General features: G+C 50.2%; 2 long non-coding RNA genes across 2 annotated transcripts; both read left to right on the top strand.

Annotated features, from left to right (window-relative positions):
- The first annotated feature begins 1,578 nt into the window (after positions 1 to 1,578).
- On the top strand, positions 1,579 to 2,587 carry LOC135307173 (uncharacterized). The gene is made up of 2 exons (XR_010367895.1): positions 1,579 to 1,888; positions 2,343 to 2,587. It is a non-coding gene; the product is annotated as an uncharacterized LOC135307173 (long non-coding RNA).
- A 12,444-nt stretch (positions 2,588 to 15,031) lies between these two features.
- LOC135307659 (uncharacterized) lies at positions 15,032 to 18,584 on the top strand. The gene is made up of 8 exons (XR_010368350.1): positions 15,032 to 15,090; positions 16,295 to 16,535; positions 16,623 to 16,724; positions 17,154 to 17,270; positions 17,590 to 17,661; positions 17,750 to 17,821; positions 17,921 to 18,010; positions 18,477 to 18,584. It is a non-coding gene; the product is annotated as an uncharacterized LOC135307659 (long non-coding RNA).
- Positions 18,585 to 19,239: the final 655 nt, after the last annotated feature.

Raw genomic sequence — 19,239 nt, 5'->3', positions numbered from 1 at the left:
CCTCGCTGCCCCACTGCTGCTGCTGCTGCTTTGACGCCCTGCAGGGCTGTTTCCCAGCCTGGCCTGGCTGCAGCTTCTGCCCAGCCTCTGCAGGAAAGCATTTGGCATCAGATGACAGGCAGCCCAAACTGCACCAAAGGGCATGGCCACCCTGAGATCCCCTGCAATTTCCTGGTCTGTGGGTAGATCCGGAGAGGCAACTATTTGGAGAAGGGAGGGCCCAGGAGCAGAACCAAGACCCTTGGCCTTTCCCTGATACTTATCCATATCATTGACACGTAGTGTTTCATAAAAATGCCACCTCTCCAAAGGGGAATGGTTCCACCAGATCCAGCTGTCCTTTTTCCTTTCTCCAGACGTGGACCAAAAAGGTTTGCGGAAGGCAGCACTTCCTGGAGGAAGCGATGGCTCAGTGCCAGCCACTGATGCACAAAGGGAGGAGATGCCAGACAGTGCCACAGAAGGTGATTGCTGTGCCAGGCTCAGCCAGGCTCAGCAGTCCTGCTGGGCTCCTTCCATGGGAGACACGTCCCAAAACCTGGGAGCAGCTGCACAGGGTGGCCATGGTGGGGAAAGGGCAGAGGGGGTGTGCAAGGCTCCCATGACTCCTGACAGGGTCTGACCCTGTCCCCTGGGGCTGGGGGAGCTGTCACGGGGCAGGGAGGGCCAGGGGTGGCAGTGGCTGCTCAGGGATGGCTTTGGCCCGTGTCCCTGGCAGCAGCCACTGCCCAAGCAGCTGCGCTGCCCCCGGGCTCTCCTCCCGGCCTGCTGGGCTTTGTTGGCTGGCACAGCCTGTGCCAAGGGCCGGCAAGGTGCCTGCAGGCCCCAGCTCTGGGGGAAACAGAGAACGTCCTGCCCGTATCCAGCGTGCTGCCAGCTCAGCAGTGCAGCACAGCACGGGCTCACGCTCCCCATTGCTCCCACAGACGTTATCAATGAAACAGGAATATATGCCCCGGATCCAGTGCGTCTCCCAAGAATTGTCTGCCCCCAGGATGTGCGCAGGACCTGCATGATAGGCACGGTAGTGACAGTGTTCACTGTGCCACTTGTGCTGATAGGCTGCTATCTTGGCATTCGCAAGCTGTACGAGCTCAGACGGTCAGTTGTTGATTTCTCTCCACAGTTTTATTATAACTCTTATAACTCTGCTTCTGGCATTGGTAGCATGACTGGGAGTCATGCTGGTGTGGAGTTGTGGCCAGTCCATGGTTGTCCAAATAACTCTGCTGAGGGTTCTGCTGCTGCCCAGTGCTTCCATTGGCCTCTCAATTGCTGGGCCTTGTCCTGGGGGCCCGCTGGGGCTGCAGCCAGTGCTGGCTCCCACTGAGGCTGCCTGGCCAAGAGCAGCCCCAGGGGCACAGGGCAGAGGCAGAGCAAGTTCTCAACAGCATTTGGGCAGCACTGTTCAGGACTGAACAGAACAGTGCTTATTTAGTAGCTCGTATAAAGTTTCATGGTGTTGAACAGTGGTGTTGCCGGGGAAGTAAATTTACTCCAGATCAGTGTTAAAACAAATCCAACGTGATGAAGGTTTGGCTTTGGCCTTGAGACTTTGCTCTTTGTGTGAGCCCTGCTCTGGATTGATTCCCAATCAGTCTTGGAGCTGGTTTTGGGCGAAGGCTCATCCCAGCCCTGAGCCTTGGCAGTTCTCTGGCCTCAAAGGGAGAGCTGAGGCTGCACTGCACATGACTGGGGTTCAGGGCTCCATTATCAAAGAGCTTTGAGATATATAAATTACTGTATTCTTACTACATGGTTTTTGTTATGAAATTCATTCATTAGTTTTTAAAACTTAATTGTAATAAAACTTCTTTTCCAGTGCTTTTTCCAGTTATTTGATATAGTCAGTGATGGCCTAGGTATCCCATGGTTAAATTAAAAGACTGTAAGTATTATAAAATGAAATAATGTTGACACTCTTATGTCTTTCACAGACTCCTGATACTTATGTTGGTTTGATGTGACCAACAGAAGAGTTTGGCTCTGCCTTTAATTGAAACAAGCAGCAGAGCTGGAACCTGTTGAAAAGAGTCTCTTCACTTCATAGCTAAAGCAAACAGCCAGGGTTCTTATTGAGGAATATAATATCTACATTTCATGTATATACTCCTGACAAGTAGCTGATAGAAATGAGGGATTTGGACTCTTTGGGAAGTACTGACCAGTTGGGCATTGGCTCTCTGAAGCTCAGTCTATAATAACCAATCTTTTTCAGAAGAGAATGTTCAGTTTCTTCCTGGCCCTCACACTCTTGCATTTGCATTGAAAAACACTTCTTGAAAGAAATTTACAACAGCTCTTTGTGGTCCCTTAGTTGACTTTTCTCTCTTTCTCCACAGACGTCGTTGAAAACCTGTACGATGCCATTAAAGAAGCTGGAAAGAAGCTCCTGGAAAAGAGAGCAATACATCTGCTCCCACCCTCTGGACAGGACCTTCTGATTTCTTCCTGCGAGCAGGCACTCATGAATGTCAGTCAGGGAGGAATTTGCTGCAGTTCCAGCATTTGGCATCTTAAAAGCGTCTGTTATTTAATGTCCTGACTAAATGTAACTGTATAAAATAAAATTTCTTTCTAATCAAAACTCATAGGAAAAGGAGAAAAAAAATACTTTTTTTTTTTTTTAAAGCTGCTCATTCACTGAGTGTAGCAGGCACAGGGCCTGCACGGCCTCCTTGGCGGTCAGAGGCCTAAGAGCTAGGAAATGCCAAGTCAGCATGACTGGACCCTAGCAGCCCCTCTCTTCCGCCTGTCGGACCCTGCTTATCTCCCTGTAAACCCATAGATCACTTTCCCCTGACCCTTACTATTGGACAGTTTTCAAAACCCCTGTAGGGTATAAAAACCCCTGATTCTGCCTGGTTCGGCAGAAGAGCTGTCACTGGACCCTTCGCGGAGACCCGAATAAAAGAATCCTGCGGAACCCAGACAGCGCTTCTCACATCTCTCTCCCCTGTGTCTGCTGCTGAGGCACCTAGCAAGCTACGAGCTGAAATCACTAAGAGCTGATCATCACTAAGAGCTGCAAATCACTATAGCTTGCCTAGGTTGCCTGAGCCCCCCGCTGAGCTATCCTGGCTGGCCGGCATTCCCTGCTGGGCTCCTGCCCTGAGGGTAATGACCTGGCCATAGCTGGCGCACCGAACAGCCGGGGCCTCTGGACCGACATCTGAACCGCCGCGATATTCTGGCCGCGGAACTGAATGCCAGACCTGGCATTTCAGAGGAGCAGCATTTCTTCTTGAAATTGTCACTGCCTTCGCTCGTCAGAAATCCTGGAAGAAGAAGCTCTCTGTTTTAGAAGGACTCTTCTGGAAAGGAGGTCAGCCGAACCGTAACACGACACCTGAGCACGCGAGTGTTAGTGGAGGCTGACAAGCAGACGACCCCCAGCAGAACTTTGACCCACAACTGGCTGAAGAAGTGTAAGTTTAAAACAGCCTTTCTTGCGCGCAAAATACTTTTTCCTTGGGTCCTTTTTTTTGGTTTTTTTCTCTTTTTTCTGCTGGCGGGGAACGGGAACATGGAATCAAAGCTTAGTACATTGAAACGATCCCAGAACGAGAGAGATTTATATTTACTAATCCTAGAAATCCTATCTTCTAACAACTTTTCTTTTTCTAAAGGTAACCTTTCAAAAATTAACCTGAAAAAATTTATAACGTGGATTCTCTGCCACTTTCCAGATACTAATACACAGACTATTACCTTAGATTCCTTTTGGGATACAATTGGGACCACGATATATAAGTTTCAAATTAACCAAGACTTTTCTGTAACCTGGTTTTTACCTATATTTCACACTACAACTAAAGCTGTAGAAAAAACTAACAAAAAAATAGTAACTTCAGGGCAAACTTCTGTTGAACAAAGCTCCAAACTCTTATCTGACTCAACAGACGTCCCTCTTTCAAATGCTAATCGCGCAGAGAACTCCCCATCCACCCTGGAATCCAGTACTCCTCTGGGTCCTAGCGTCCTGCCATCCACCACTACCCTTGCACCGCACCTCCCCGACCCCGCTGCCTCCACGGCCCCTGCCCAACCCCTCCTCCCCCCCGCCTCCCCGTCAGGAGCTACACCCTGCGCGCCTCCTTGCTCTGTTTTATCTCCGAGAGCATCTGCGCCAGTTCCCGCCGAGTCTGACCCAAACCCCATTCCCTCTGCCGTTCCTCCTGCCCCTGCCGCGGCCCCCCCACTCCCTCTCCCGCCCCTCCCACCCCTGCCCCCCCCGCCACCTTGGCGTCTTTCCCTGCCCCCGGTATCATCCCTGCTGAGGCAGGGGATCAGCCCGCCTGCGTACCCGTGGCACCCTCCTCCAGTCCCGCCGCCTCCTCCCTCCCGCACCCCCCTGCCCCCATACCCAGGCTCTGCAGCCACACACCCACCCTCAGGGACCCCCGGCCGGGACCTCCCAGACTTCCCCCGGCACCACCCCCCCCTCCCCACGCCCCCCAGTCCTGTGCCTGCTGTGCCACGCATTGCACGGCCACTCCAGCCCCACTGCCTCCCTGTAGCCACGTTCTGCCATGTGCTGCCTTACACTCTGACCAGCCACATGCCCCTCGGCCAAATGTTGCTCCAGCCTGCCATAAGAAACATAAGGCACGGCCTGCTAACTCTCACTTCTCGTCATCTGATGACAGCAGTGACAGCGATTTGGATTCGGAAATAGAGTATATTGATCCATGGGCAAAAATAAAAATGGAAGCAACACAGGCAGAGGACTGGCAATTACCTCAGAGAATTACTGCCTTTCCAGTAGATTATAAAAAGGGAAAAAGGGGAGGTGCTACTACTAGAAAGACATGGGAACCTATTACAAATAAAGAACTCGTGCAATTAAGAAATACTGCCAAAGAACATGGCAGAAGTTCACATATTTTTAGAAATTCCCTAGAATCTACGTTCTCAGCACATGTTCTGGTACCCCACGATATTAAAAATATTGCCCAGTGCCTCCTTTCTCCCGCCGAGTACATGCTTTGGGACAGGCATTGGAAAAGCAATTACAAACATTATCAGATAACTACGCTGCAGATGCTGATAAGTCAAACTTTACACTCGAACAGCTGGCTGGTGAAGGGGATTTGCAGAAACCCTCTCACCAAGCTGATACTTTACCTAAGGCAACACTACAAGACGTGGCTATAGCAGCAAAAACCTCCTTACTCCTTACCCCTGATGACTCTACCCCTACCCAATATTTTTCTACTATTAAACAAGGAATAGATGAAAGCTTTATCAAATTTGTGGATAGAATTAAGGATGCTCTGGAAAAACAGATAGAGAGCTCAGAGGCAAAGAAAGAACTGTTGTGTAAGCTTGCCATGAGTAATTCGAATGAAAAATGTAAAGCAATTCTGAGAGACTTACCCTTAGACACAGAACCTACCATAGAGCAAATGCTGGAAAGCTGCACACGCCACCTGTCCACTGAAGATACAGTGGCCCAAGCAGTTACTAAGGGTGTTGCAGAAGGAGTTTCTGGTGCATATGCAATAATAGCTTCTAAAGACCAGGTCCGCTGCTACCACTGCGGAGATTTTGGACAATTTTATAAAAGACTGTCCAGAGAGGTCACCTACCAGGTACCCTCGCAATTTCTACCAAAGGCCCCAGAATCAGCAGTACCATCAGCCGTGTCCGGGAAACTTCCAGTGGAGCGTGGTGGGGCCCCACGCAAGGACACCAAATCAAAGGCCATCCACAGCCAGTCACGCACCATCCCAGGAGATTCCAGACCACATGAGGAGGACCCAACACACGGAGCGATACCGAGGGGAACCCGCCGCCAACTGGTAACTGCACTGTCCATTGACTTTAAAAATGACAATGTGTATCGTGTTCCCACAGGCAAACGTGGGCCAAAAGGTGGTCCTTCTAACATCCTAATTATAGGTGATACTCTCCATAGCCCAAAGGAAATATTTGTTGTTCCAGAAGTACAAACAGTGTACCTGGGACAAGAAATCTCTGTCCAGGTGTACTGCACAGACTTACCATACTTTCTTCCAAAGGGTACTCCATTCGCACAGGCCTTTCTACTCCCTAAGAATCACAGGGAACAGCTTCCTCTAAACCCCACAGCAATGTGGACACAAGCTGTGGGACCGAGTAAGCCTGTCATCGAGTGCAGTATTACCTGCAGAGGAGAAAAGATCCACCTATCAGGGATGCTGGACACCGGTGCAGACGTGACCATCATCGCTCGCTCAGAATGGCCAGCACACTGGGAACTACAACCTGTGGCAGGCATGATTACAGGGATCGGTGGAGCTACAGTTTCCATGCGGAGCAAGAACAACATCCTCGTCAAAGGGCCTGAAGGCAAGTTGGCAACCATCCGCCCATTTGTGGTAAGGGCCCCCCTCACCTCGTATGGACGGGACATTTTATGTCAGTGGGGTGCTTCCCTATGTATATTCCCAGTCCGGAATTCTAACTGGGGCCACTGAGGAGCGCGCACTGCCAGACACTCCTCGTCTCACCTGGAAATGCCATAACCCAATCTGGATCGAGCAGTGGCCCCTCTCTAAAGTCAAACTGCGTGCACTGCATGCCCTTGTGAATGAACAGCTCGCCAAAGGCCACATCGTAGAGACCACCAGCCCTTGGAATTCTCCAGTCTTCGTACTACAAAAGCCTGGAACGGACAGGTGGAGGCTCCTCCACAATCTTTGCAAAATCAACGAGGTCATCGAGGACATGGGTCACCTCCAGCCTGGCCTGCCCTCACTATCGATGCTGCCTAGAGACTGGACACTTGCTATCATTGATATTAAAGACTGTTTCTTCAGCATCCCGCTGCATCCCCAGGACGCCCCATGGTTTGCCTTCTCCGTTCCATCTCTTAACAGAGAGGCTCCACTCAAAAGATATCATTGGCTTTTTCTTCCTATAGGTCTCAAGTGCAGTCCCACTCTATGCCAGTGGTATGTTGCTCACATCCTGTCTCCTGTTCGGAATCTATTCCCAGATGCAATCATCCATCACCATATGGACGATATCCTGGTCTGTGCACCAGAAAAAACGTACTTGGACAAAGCAGTTAAAAGGACTATTGAAACCATAGAAAAGGCAGGATTCGAGATCCGTGAGGACAAAATACAGTACACCAACCCATGGACTTACCTTGGACTCCAGATCCGGGAAAGGACCATCGTACCCCAGCAGCTCGCCATCCGAGACAACCCAAAAACTCTGAGAGACTTACACAGTCTGTGCGGATCCATCAGCTGGGTACGTCCACTGCTAGGAATTACAACAGAGGACCTCGCTCCACTGTTCAACCTTCTTTGGGGCAAGGAGGATCTAGACTCTCCATGCACTCTTACAGCAGAAGCCCGAGATGCCATCACCAAGGTCCAAGAAGCCCTGTCTTCACTCAAAACCCATCGCTTTGAGCCCAGCCTGCCTTTCCAGTTCGTCATTCTGGGAAAAGCACCTTGGTTCTATGGACTGATCTTCCAATGGGACACTCAACTTCGAGACCCTTTACTAATACTGGAATGGATCTTTACAAATAACCAACCCACAAAGACAATTACCACCTTCCAAGAAATTATGGCACATTTAACAAAAAAGCTACAATTTGCCTCCGCTCCCCTGCAGGGTGTGAGTTCACATGCATATATTTGCCAGTGACCACTGGGGACGTGGAACATTTGCTCCAGACCAATGAAAATCTCCAGTATGCCTTAGACAGCTATACAGGCCAAATTTCAGTACATATCCCAAAACATAAGCTTTTTAATAGTGATGTAACATTTCATCTGACCTCAAAATTAATCCAAAGTAGAACACCTCTCAAAGCTCTAACCATCTTCACAGATGGCTCAGGGTCATCCCACAAGTCGGTAATAACATGGAAAGACCCTAAGACCCAAAACTGGGAATCTGACACGGAAATAGTGGAGCGCTCTCCACAGATTGCAGAATTAGCAGCTGTTATCAGAGTCTTTGAGAAATTCAAAAACGAACTTTTTAATCTGGTCACAGATTCAGCTTATGTTGCTGGCATAGCTATGAGAGCAGAACATGCTCTTCTCAAAGAGGTTTCCAATCCAAAGTTATACCAATTGATTTCTACATTAAAACGCTTAATTTCCCACAGAAAACAACCTTACCATATAATGCACGTGAGGTCACACACTGACCTCCCAGGTTTCATTACAGAAGGGAACAGGAAAGCAGACACCTTAGCCATGGCAATAGAGACTGCTAATGTCCCGAACATCTTTGCCCAGGCAAAGCTGTCACATGCGTTTTTTCATCAAAATGTGCCTGCCCTTATCAGAATGTTCAAGCATTCAAAAGATCAAGCAGGAGCTATTGTTGCCACGTGCCCGAACTGTCAAAACTACCAGATACCATCTATGGGGATGGGAGTCAATCCCCGAGGCTTAAACAGCTGCCAGCTGTGGCAGACAGATGTAACCCACTTTGCACCTTTTGGAAAGTCAAAATACTTGCATGTATCAGTCGATATATTTTCAGGAGCAGTACTTGGATCAACACAACCAGGAAAAACTGCGCAGCACACCATAAAACATTTTTTCCTGGCCTTTGCTACCCTGGGAGTAACAAAGGAGATCAAAACAGACAATGGACCTGCCTATACCTCTCACAAGTTGAAAGAGTTCTTCAGTGACTGGGGAATAGAACATAAGACAGGTATACCTGCAAACCCCACAGGACAATCCATCCTAGAAAGGACGCATCAAACCCTCAAAAGAGTCCTCAATCAGCAATAGAGAGAAACAAAAATCATTTCTCCAGTTGAAAGACTTTGCAAGGCTCTCTATGTCATCAGCTTCTTGAACTGTACAACATCAGAGCCTGATCCACCAATACTTCACCACTTTGCACATACCACCCAAGCAAAGCTCACTGAGAAACCACCTGTGCTCCTGAGTGGGAGGCAGAGCTGAGGAAGTGCCTTGGAGGGCACCAGTCACCCAGGTGCCCTCACTGCCACTCAGGCCTGAAGGAGAAATTGAATCACTTTCCATTAAGGTCCCCCTAGATGGAAGAACCAAGACACAGGAGACAGCAAGTCTCTGGAGGCAGCCAAATCTCTGCACAAGATGCTGAGTGATCTGGAGAGGTGCCATGGTGAGTGTATTTCCCTCATGCTGCCCCTGGGACTCAGCAGCCGGGGGCTTTGGCTGCACATCTGGACACGCCATGCCCGGCACAGCAGGAAGGGATCCATGGCAGCCTCTCTGCCCCGCTGCTGCTGCTGCTGCTTTGACGCCCTGCAGGGCTGTTTCCGAGCCTGGCCTGGCTGCAGCTTCTGCCCAGCCTCTGCAGGAAGGCATTTGGCATCTGCTGCCAGGGAGCCCAAACTGCACCATGGGCCATGTCCACCCTGAGTTACCCTGCAATTTCCCAGTCTCCAGGCAGATCACGAGAGGTGGTGCTTTGGAGAAGGGAGGGGCCTGTCCAATCCCAAAAGCTCATCTGATTTCCTCATCCTTGTCCATGACTTTCACCAGTGTTAGCTTCTGAAGACGACACCTCCCCATGGGGAACTGTCCCATCTGATCCATCTGTCCCTTTTCTTTCTCCAGCGATGACCCAAAAGCTGACAGAGAAGGTGGCTGTTCCAGGATGAAGCAGCGGCTAAGTGGCAGCCTCTTCTGCAGGAGAACAGGCAGTTCCAGGCACTGGCACAGCAGGTGATTGCTCCAGTGTCTCCTGACAGGGCCTGACTGTCCCCCGGGGCTGGGGGAGCTGTCACGGGGCAGGGAGGGCCAGGGGTGGCAGTGGCTGCTCAGGGATGGCTTTGGCCCGTGTCCCTGGCAGCAGCCACTGCCCAAGCAGCTGCGCTGCCCCTGGGCTCTCCTCCCGGCCTGCTGGGCTTTGTTGGCTGGCGCAGCCTGTGCCAAGGGCCGGCAAGGTGCCTGCAGGCCCCAGCTCTGGGGGAAACAGAGAACGTCCTGCCCGTATCCACCGTGCTGCCAGCTCAGCAGTGCAGCACAGCACGGGCTCACGCTCCCCATTGCTCCCACAGATGCAGCCGGCACCACAGCACGTGTTCCCAATGCCCAGAAGGGCCTCGGAAGGTGTTGCTATTTTTGGAACCCTCTGTTTGCATGGGATAAGGGCAAGTTTGGCTATCTGTTTCTGCCAGGAAATTATTTGAAGAGCTCATCCGAGCCTTGACTCAGAGCTTCTCCATTGCAGTTCATGTTGTAATAAATAGGTGTGATTCCTGCTGATAAAATTGTAAAGTAATCAATATTGATATAATAATTAATATTTGGAAACAGTAGAACAGTTAGAAGGTGTAATGCCAAGGAAGAAAGGGAGTGGAGGGGCTCCCCCCCTTCTCCTGCAGATGTTCAGAACAAGAAGAAGAAAGAGATAAGTGTCGTGGGGACAGGACATTTTCATGCTTATTATCCCAAATCGTGGTTTCTGTTCCCTGCTCCGTTTGTTGTGTCTATCGTTTTGTCCTTTCCCCCCCCCCCCCGCCTGGGGGCTCGGCTTTTTTGCATGCTTGCTTGGCCGGCTGGCTGCTTGCTTGCTCTTCTAGCTTTGCTTCTCTTTCTTTTTTTTCTTGCTTTTTTAGCTCGCTTGCTTTTTCGCCGTTTTTTTTTTCCTCCTTTCCCCGGTTTCTGTTGTTCCCTTCCTTCCCTTCCCCCCCCCCCCCCCTTTTCCCCCCCGAAGATATCGGACCGGCGCCGGGCAAGGGGCTCTGTCCGGGGTCTGCAAGAGAAGCTTCGTACCCTCCACAGCGAAGAGAGAAACGGCTCGACCCCTTGGACTGGTGAAACATCTGCTGCCATCTCGGGCTATTTCTCTTGTGCTGGGAGTGTTTTTTTGTTGTTCTTTAATAAACAAGCTTTTTCCACTTCCCCTCTGAAGAAATTCTTCCCGAATCCAGTGGTGGGGAGGGGGGAAGGTGCGGAGGGTTTTGTTTCCTATAAGGGGCTCCTTTGGAGATATTTTCCCCTAATTTGTCCTAAACCAGTTCAGTAAGTATTACTGAATTTAGTTGGAAGAGAGGAAAGTTTGGTTGGACATCCAGGAAAATGTTAATTATAGGAGATTTATTGCTTTGATGCTAGAACATAGTATTGGCTTGTATGATATTAGCTTTGACTTACATTATACCAGCTTGGTGCGCATGTGTAATCCAAAAGGTGAATCAAAGGACATCGAGGAAGAGGAGAGGCCTTCATCAGAGACGACCCCAAAGAACAGTGCAACCACCTAAAAAACGGTGGAGCATGCGTGGTAAAAGTGATAATGAAGGTGGAGATACAAGTGTGACAAATTGAAAATGGGAGGAGATGGTGATGATGTACACGGTAAAAAGGAGAATTTTAGGCTTGGCAATTTGTATGTGAGGGGACAGGGGTCAAGCCCTGCCCTCCGTACCCCCCGTGTACCCCGCACGGTTATTTTTCCTTATGCGCTATTATAAGAACCAAATTATCCCTTATCATAACCAAATTATATTGTCAATATTTTGAGTGGATTCAATTTCATATACTTTTCAGCTACTTCATTAAAATTGCTGCAACATTTAATTTGCTTGGTTTTCTTTCATGATACAGTAATTGGAGAAATATAACAAAATTTTTGACTGTAATTCAGTCCTAGCAGTCAGTTTTATACCCCTCCCCTTATTTTCTATTGTTATAGCATATTTTATTACCAATGGGTTGCTCCTTTCCCCCATGTGATGTTGGTTTTGCCCCACTTGTCCATCTCTCCAAAGACCTGCCCTTTTGTTCACTGTTCCTCCTCTCATTGCATGTCAGTCCCTCTCCAAGCCTGCCCCTTGCTCTAGAAACTTCCCTATCAATTTTGTATCCTTCGGAATCCCATTGGTTTGTTTAAGTTCTTCCCCTCCCCTGTAATCCCCAATTGGTTTAAACTTTGTATTCCCCGCCTGGTGTTCCACCCTCAGTTTCTCCCAATTGGCTAAAGATTGTGTCCTGCCCTGGGACCCTGCCAAGTTTGTAAGTTGATGTATGCCTTTAATGCAGTGTTGGTCTGGCCCTGATGGTCTGTAGAGTAATCACCTTTGGAAAACATAGAGCAGACCTCACCCCGTTCCTTGTCCCTACCCTCAGGGCAGTCCTACCCCCAAGGCAGTCCAGCTGTGCTGTAGAGCAGCTGTGCCCTGCAGCCACAGCCCAGATTCGACAGTTTTCTGGGGGCGGCCCAGTGCCACTGTGGGTGTGGGCAGCTAGTGGGGCTGAAGAAATGGGGCAGCACAGCACTTCCCAAATCAGCTCTTCTGCTGCAATAAAGAGATGGAGCTGTGACCCAGTGTCCTGGTGGTAGCAGCAGCAAAGCCCACCTGGCAAAAGCACTGGCTGAGCTCCATGTCCAGGAGCAGCCGTGGATGGCCACGGTGTGGGCAGGCAGGAGCCAGGCAGGGGCTGCTGTGCCCAGCAGCGGGGCCCCGAGGGGATGGGGGAGCCCATGCTGAGTGTCCCTGGGCTGAGGGCACATTTCCTTCCGGGGGAACATCTGGGCCTGGACCTGAAGAGGCACAAAGGGATATTTTGGGGTCCCTGATGAGGGTCCCAGGAGTCCCGCATGTTTTAAATAATTAGCTTTTTTTGATTAATAAGGAGAATTTATTCCATAATTAAAATACAGTCTTAGAATGTCTAGAAGCAAATATCAGATTGGCCCTGAAGCAGGCTGACAGCGTCAGGTGAGACAGGTGGGGCATTTCTCTCCCCTGTGCATCACGAAGGGACAGCTTTCACAAAGTTTTTTTGTACATTTCCAAGCTCCAAGGGTTGTTGGGGGCAGGTGTTTTTCTGCTTTCTTATGGTCGATCTTATCCTTTTTGCATTTTCATGTAGTTTTTCCTTTCTTGCTGCAGCTCTTGCTGAGAGTTTCCCCAAAACTGGTCAATAATTCACATTGTTAGAAGAAAATCTCCTGGAATATGCATTCTAGGAGGCACACATTTATCTTATAGATGATGCAAATCATTGCTGAGATTTGGTCAGACAAATAATCTTCTGGAATCAGCATTTCCGGGGATGAATATTCAGGCTAGGATTTTGGTGCATATTGATTGCCCGGAACCCTCTTTTGGTATGCTAGGATTTTCATTAGGCGAGATTACTGTAGTCTCAGCATGAATTTGTACATACAATCTATCAGAATCCCTCCCTTTCTCTATTAATTTATTAAATTTGTACTTTTAGGGTACACTTTGACAAAGCTTACTTATTTTCTAATTTTATGTTTAGTATTTATAAAACTTAACAACTACACTTTCATACTACAAGTCAGGGTATAAAATTAACAGCTCTTCTCATAAGGTAGATTATTCTAAATCTTTAATTTCTTTTCTTTGGATTGTCAATTATATTTTTTTAAATCAATGCATGTGCTTATTGTACTTTAGATATATTTTGACTCCATAGTCGTTTAAGGCTGGTAATATTTGTAAAATAAGTTTTTCATGTTTTCTTATGTTGCCTGCTAAAATGTGTCTTTATAACTGTCTCATGTTCTTGTTTTCTATTTCTTGAGCAATTTGCTTTATTCTACTCTCAGGATTTATTTCTTCTCTAGCTCTTCCAGAACAAAAAGTTTTAATATATTGCTTACAAATTTTGCCATTTTATTCTTTTTGCTATATTTCACATTTTCTTTATTCCAGTGTCTTTTACTACTCATAGTGCACATTCTGAATTTGTTAAAATTATAGCGTACTACACTAACTTGGGAGTGTGCATATGGCTCATTCTTTTTGGGCTTGGATGACTAATACAGTGACAATAATCCTCTGCAGTTTTAACACTCTTGCTCTCTCAAAGCCCCTTTGGGTTGCAGCCAAAGGGCCAAGATGTGTATCTTCTTGGTAGCAGAGCTTACACCTTGGGATCTAGTCACTGATGTCATTCGTCTCATTCTCAGTATTTACTTCATAAGATTTATAAGAGCCTTTTAAATTGTTTTTCAGGATTTAGGATAGCATCTGCTTATTTCTAATTGTTATAGTTTTATTTCTTTGACATTTTATCTCTAAAGTTGTAATTAGTCTGTACATTTCTCTTTCTTTCAGCTATACTTGGCTGTTTTCCTTTATTTTAATTTGATCCTTATTAAATATCTAACGGCTTTTGTTATATCCTATCTGATTTAATGTTACTTTTAGTGTTTCTTGGAACTTAAATCTGGTTTGTATCTTATATACTTAATTTTTTTCCGATTTTTCACGAATCATATTATTGTTCTAATATATTCTTTCCAGTGTTTCATTAGCTTTTACTTCTATTTCTTTTCTCTGTTATAACAAAAGCACAAAAATATTTTATTTTTTGAAATAAATTTGCATATCACACCTTAAATATTCAGTTCACTTAAAACAACCTCATGAATAATACACTTTAAAATAAAATATTTTACTTCTCCTAACAATGGGTTTTACAGCTTACAAGCTTAGGTATTAACATGCATCAGTCTATTTTACTTCAAGGAGTAGTGATGACTGTTTAGTGAGGTTTGGCTGGTGTTTCTGTTGGTGGATTTACAGGTCTTCTGTCCTGCCTTTCTTTGCAGCTGAACCTGCTGGTGAAGGTGGTGCAGCTTCCCAAGCCACATCCAGGACTGAGGCTCTGGGAGATGCTGAGGGTAGGTCAAGGCCTTTCCCCTGGGAGAGCTGCCAGCTCAGAGGCCAAAGCTGGGCGAGGGGGGCATCGCTGCAGGTGCCAGCACAGAACCATGAACGTGTGTGCCCTCGCCCTGCACGATCCCCTCACCGCTCCTGCGGCTCAGAGGTGCCCGTGCAGATCAGCAGAGATGGCAGAAGCTTCTGTGGCTGTTGAGTTACAGGTGTGTCTGCAGGGAGGACTTCTCCAGCTACTTTGCTGATTCTTACACAGAAGCCTGGCAACCATCGCAGAGGTGAGTAGTGTGTCCCTGCTGACCCCACAGGCTGAGCCCTGCTTTTGTGGGATCTGTTCCTAGGAAATGGAATTCTATTGCTCTAAGGTCCTCCGAGGGGGAAGGACCAAGCTACAGGACACCACAAACCCCATGATCCATCCGAAAACATGAGGCAAATGCTGAAGGAAATGCAGCAGGCAGGAGAAGGTGGGTGCATTTCCCTCATGCTTCCCCTGGGTCTCAGCAGCCGGGGGCTTTGGCTGCACATCTGGACACGCCGTGCCTGGCACAGTGGGAAGGGATCCATGGCAGCCTCGCTGCCCCGCTGCTGCTGCTTTGACGCCCTGCAGGGCTGTTTCCCAGCCTGGCCTGGCTGCAGCTTGTGCCCAGCCCCTGCAGGAAGGCATTTGGCATCAGCTGACGGGCCGCCTAATTGCACCACAGGCCTGAGATCCCCTGCAATTTTCCAGTCGCCGGGTAGAACAGAAAGGGCACCAGTTTGGAGAAGGGAGGGCCCTGGCCTTCCCAAAATGTTTATAGGGATTTCCTGATTCTTAGCCATGTCTTTGACAAGCATTCCCTCCTGAAGGCGCCACCTCCCCAGTGGGGAACAGCCCCACCTGATCCAGCTGTCCCTCTTCCTTTCGCCAAAAGTGGATGGAGAGGCTGGGCATAAGGCGGCGTTTCCCAGAGGAAGCAGGTGCTCCATGCCAGCCTCTGCTGCAGGAAGGGAGGTGATGCCAGGCACAGGCCCAGGGGGTAATTGCTGTGCCTGTGGGCCTGAGCCCTACTAAGGCTTGAGCTGCTCTCTCTGCTGCCTGGCAGTGCAGGGACAGCCTGGACAAGTCAGGCACAGCCCAGGGGAATTATCCCGAGCAGGCTCAGGGCACTCGGGTACTGAGCAGTCCTGCTGGGGTCCCTCCATGGGAGACATGTCCTGAAACCTGGCAGTGACTGCACGGGGTGCCCACGGTGGGGAAAGGACAGAGAGGGAGATCAAGGCTCCAGTGTGTCCTGAGAGGGCCTGGCTGTTTGCCCTTGGGATCTGGGAGCTGTCCCAGCAGAAGGAGGACGGGAGGGACAGAGGGAGGGATGGATAGCTGTGTCACTGCCTGCTGCAGTTTTCCCCGGGGCTTTAGAGAGGATTTCCTCTGTGTCTGAGGGAGAGAACCCGGGGGCCCTGCGCTGCTCCAGCCACCCCTCCCAGGGATGTTGCTGAGCGCAGGGAAAGAGTGTGGAGAGTGACCAGGAGGCAGCCCAGAGCTCCCCAGGCCCCTGTGCACCTTTGGCCATGTCCATTCTCATCTGGCTCCCACGGCCTTACCCGACCCCGTGGCAGTGCCCAGTTCCCTGTGGCAGAAGGGGATCCCAGCACACTCTGGAAAGTGTTCTCATCTGTGCTCCGTTCTAGATGAGGTTGCTGGGAAGGCTTCTCCATCAGCTTGGATGAATAAAGTTTTGAAGCCCTTGGAGCCTCCTGCAGGAATGTTCTCAGTGTGCCACCAAGGAAGAACTGTAGACAAGCGGGCAGGAAGCAGGTGACAGAAGCTTCTGTGGCTGTTGTGTTACAGATGTGTCTACAGGGAGGACTTCTCCAGCTTCTCCAGCTCCTACCTTGGATGCTATACGCAAGCGCAGCTCCCATCACAGGGGTGAGTAGTGTGTCCCTGCTGACCTCAAAGGCTGAGCCTTACTTTTGTAGGATCAATTCCTGGGAAATGGAAATATTTTTCTCTAAGGTACTCCAACAGGGAAAGTCCAAGATACAACAGATAAGATATCCATGGAACCATCCTAACGGATTAGGCAAGAGCTGAAGGAACCCCTGCAGACAAGAGAAGGTGGGTGCATTTCCCTCATGCTTCCCCTGGGACTCAGCAGCCGGGGGCTTTGGCTGCACATCTGGACACGCCGTGCCCGGCACAGCGGGAAGGGATCCATGGCAGCCTCGCTGCCCCGCTGCTGCCTTCACATCCTGCAGGGCTGTTTCCCTGCCTGGCCTGGCTGCAGCTTCTGCCCAGCCTCTGCAGGAAGTTATTTGGCATCAGCTGACAGGCAGCCCAAACTGTAACACACCCTGAGATCCCCCACTATATCCAGCCCTGCAGATTAGGAAAAGGGTGGCTGTTTGGTGGTGGAAGTGCTCTCATCATGCCACTGTAATCTGGCCATTTTCCTGCTCCATAAATTTCACAAATATTACCTCTTATGCCACCGCCCAAGTGGGAAACAGCCCCATCTTATGCAGCTGTCTCCCTTCCTTTGTCAAGAGATGGACATAGTGCTTCAGTGGAAGGTGGCATTTCTTGAAGGAAGCACTCCATCTTTGGTGCCAGCCCCTGCTGCAGGAAGGAAGGCAAAGCCAGACACGGGCACAGGCACAGCAGGTAATTGCTGTGCCGGGCTCAGCCCTGGCCGGGGCTGTGTGGCAGCAGCTCTTCCCCCAGGGCCTGCCCTTGCCCGGCCCGGCAGCAGCCAAAGCTGGAGGCGTCTCGGCTTCCAGGCCTCTGGAGCTGGTTCAGAGCCCCGGGGAAACGGGACTGGTGCAGCAATGTCCCTGGCGCTGCAGCTGCTGCGGAGCTGGCCCTGAGTGCCCAGAGGCCCAAGGCACAGGAGCAGCCCCAAGCGGGAGCCCTGCCGCCAGCCCAGGGCCAGAGCCAGCCCTGGCACACAATGGAAACAGTTCTCATCTTGGTTTGCTTCCAGACTGGGATGCTGGGAAGGATTCTCCATTAGCCTGGCGCTCTGAAGTTGTGAAGCCCTCCGAGCATTCTGCAGGTATATTCTCACTGTCCCACCAAGGCGTAATGTTTGACTGACTGGCAAGAAGCAGGTGACAGAAGCTTCTGTGGCTGTTGTGTTACAGGCGTGTCTGCAGGGACGACCTCACCAACTCCTACCTTGGATGCTGCACAGAAGCCCAGCTCACATGGCAGGGGTGAGTAGTGTGTCCCTGCTGACCCCTCAGGCTGAGCCCTGCTTTTTTGGGATCCATTCCTGGGAAATGGAACTACTTTCTCTTAACGTCCTACGACAGGAGAGACCAAAGACATGGCAGGCAAGAAATTCCAGGACCCAATAGAAATTACGTGGCAAATGCTGAAGGAATGTCTGCAGAGATGAAAAGGTGGGTGTATTGGTGCATTTCCCTCGTGCTTCCCCTGGGACTCAGCAGCCGGGGTCTTTGGCTGCACATCTGGACACGCCGTGCCCGGCACAGCAGGAAGGGATCCATGGCAGCCTCTCTGCCCCGCTGCTGCTTTCACGCCCTGCAGGGCTGTTTCCCAGCCTGGCCTGGCTGCAGCTTCTGCCCAGCCTCTGCAGGAAGGCATTTGGCATCAGCTGACAGGCAGCCCCAATTGCACCACAGTCCATGCCCACCCTCAGATCCCCTGCAATTTCCTGGTGTCCAGGCAGATCAGATGTTGGGGCGGTTTGGGGAAGGAAGCAGCCTTGGGTTGTCCCAAAATCCTGGGTGTTTTCTGATCCTTATGCATTCCTTTCACAAGTGATGCCTCCTGAAATTGTCCCCTTCCCCATTCCCAGTCAGGAATGTTTCCATCCGATCCATATGTCTCTTTTCCATTCTCCAGAAATGAAAGGAGAGCCTGTGCAGATGGAAGCATTTCCTGGAGGAAGCAGTAGTTCCGTGCCAGCCTCAGCTCCAGGAAGGGAGGCCAGGCCAGGCACAGGCAGAGGAGGTAATTGCTGTGCCTCTGGGTCTGAGCCCAGCAGCCCAGCTGCCCTCTCTGCTGCTTGGCAGTGCAGGTACAGCCTGGACTAGAGCGGCACAGCCCAGGGGAATTATCCCTAGCAGGCTCAGGGCACTCGGGTACTGAGCAGTCCTGCTGGGGTCCCTCCATGGGAAACATGTCCTGAAACCTGGCAGTGACTGCACGGGGTGCCCACGGTGGGGAAAGGACAGAGGGGGAGAGCAAGGCTCCAGTGTGTCCTGAGAGGGCCTGGCTGTTTGCCCTTGGGATCTGAGAGCTGTCCCAGCAGAAGGAGGGCAAGAGGGACAGAGGGAGGGAGGGATAGCTGTGTCACTGCCTGCTGCAGTTTTCCCCAGGGCTTTAGAGAGGATTTCCTCTGTGTCTGAGGGAGAGAACCCCGGGGCCCTGCGCTGCTCCAGCCACCCTCCCAGGGATGTTGCTGAGGGCAGGGAAAGAGTGTGGAAAGTGACCAGGAGGCAGCCCAGAGCTCCCCAGGCCCCTGTGCACCTTTGGACATGTCTATTCACGTCTGGCTCCTACAGCCTTACCCGACCCCCTTGCTGTGCCCAGTTCCCTGTGGCAGAAGGGGATCCCAACACACCCTGGAAAATGTTCGCATCTGTGCTCCATTCCAGATGAGGGT

This window comes from Passer domesticus, chromosome 9 (genome assembly GCF_036417665.1).
Source record: "Passer domesticus isolate bPasDom1 chromosome 9, bPasDom1.hap1, whole genome shotgun sequence".
Taxonomy (NCBI): Eukaryota; Metazoa; Chordata; class Aves; order Passeriformes; family Passeridae; genus Passer; species Passer domesticus.
The sequence above is the reverse complement of the archived record's forward strand: the minus strand, read 5'-3'. Positions and strand labels throughout refer to the sequence as shown.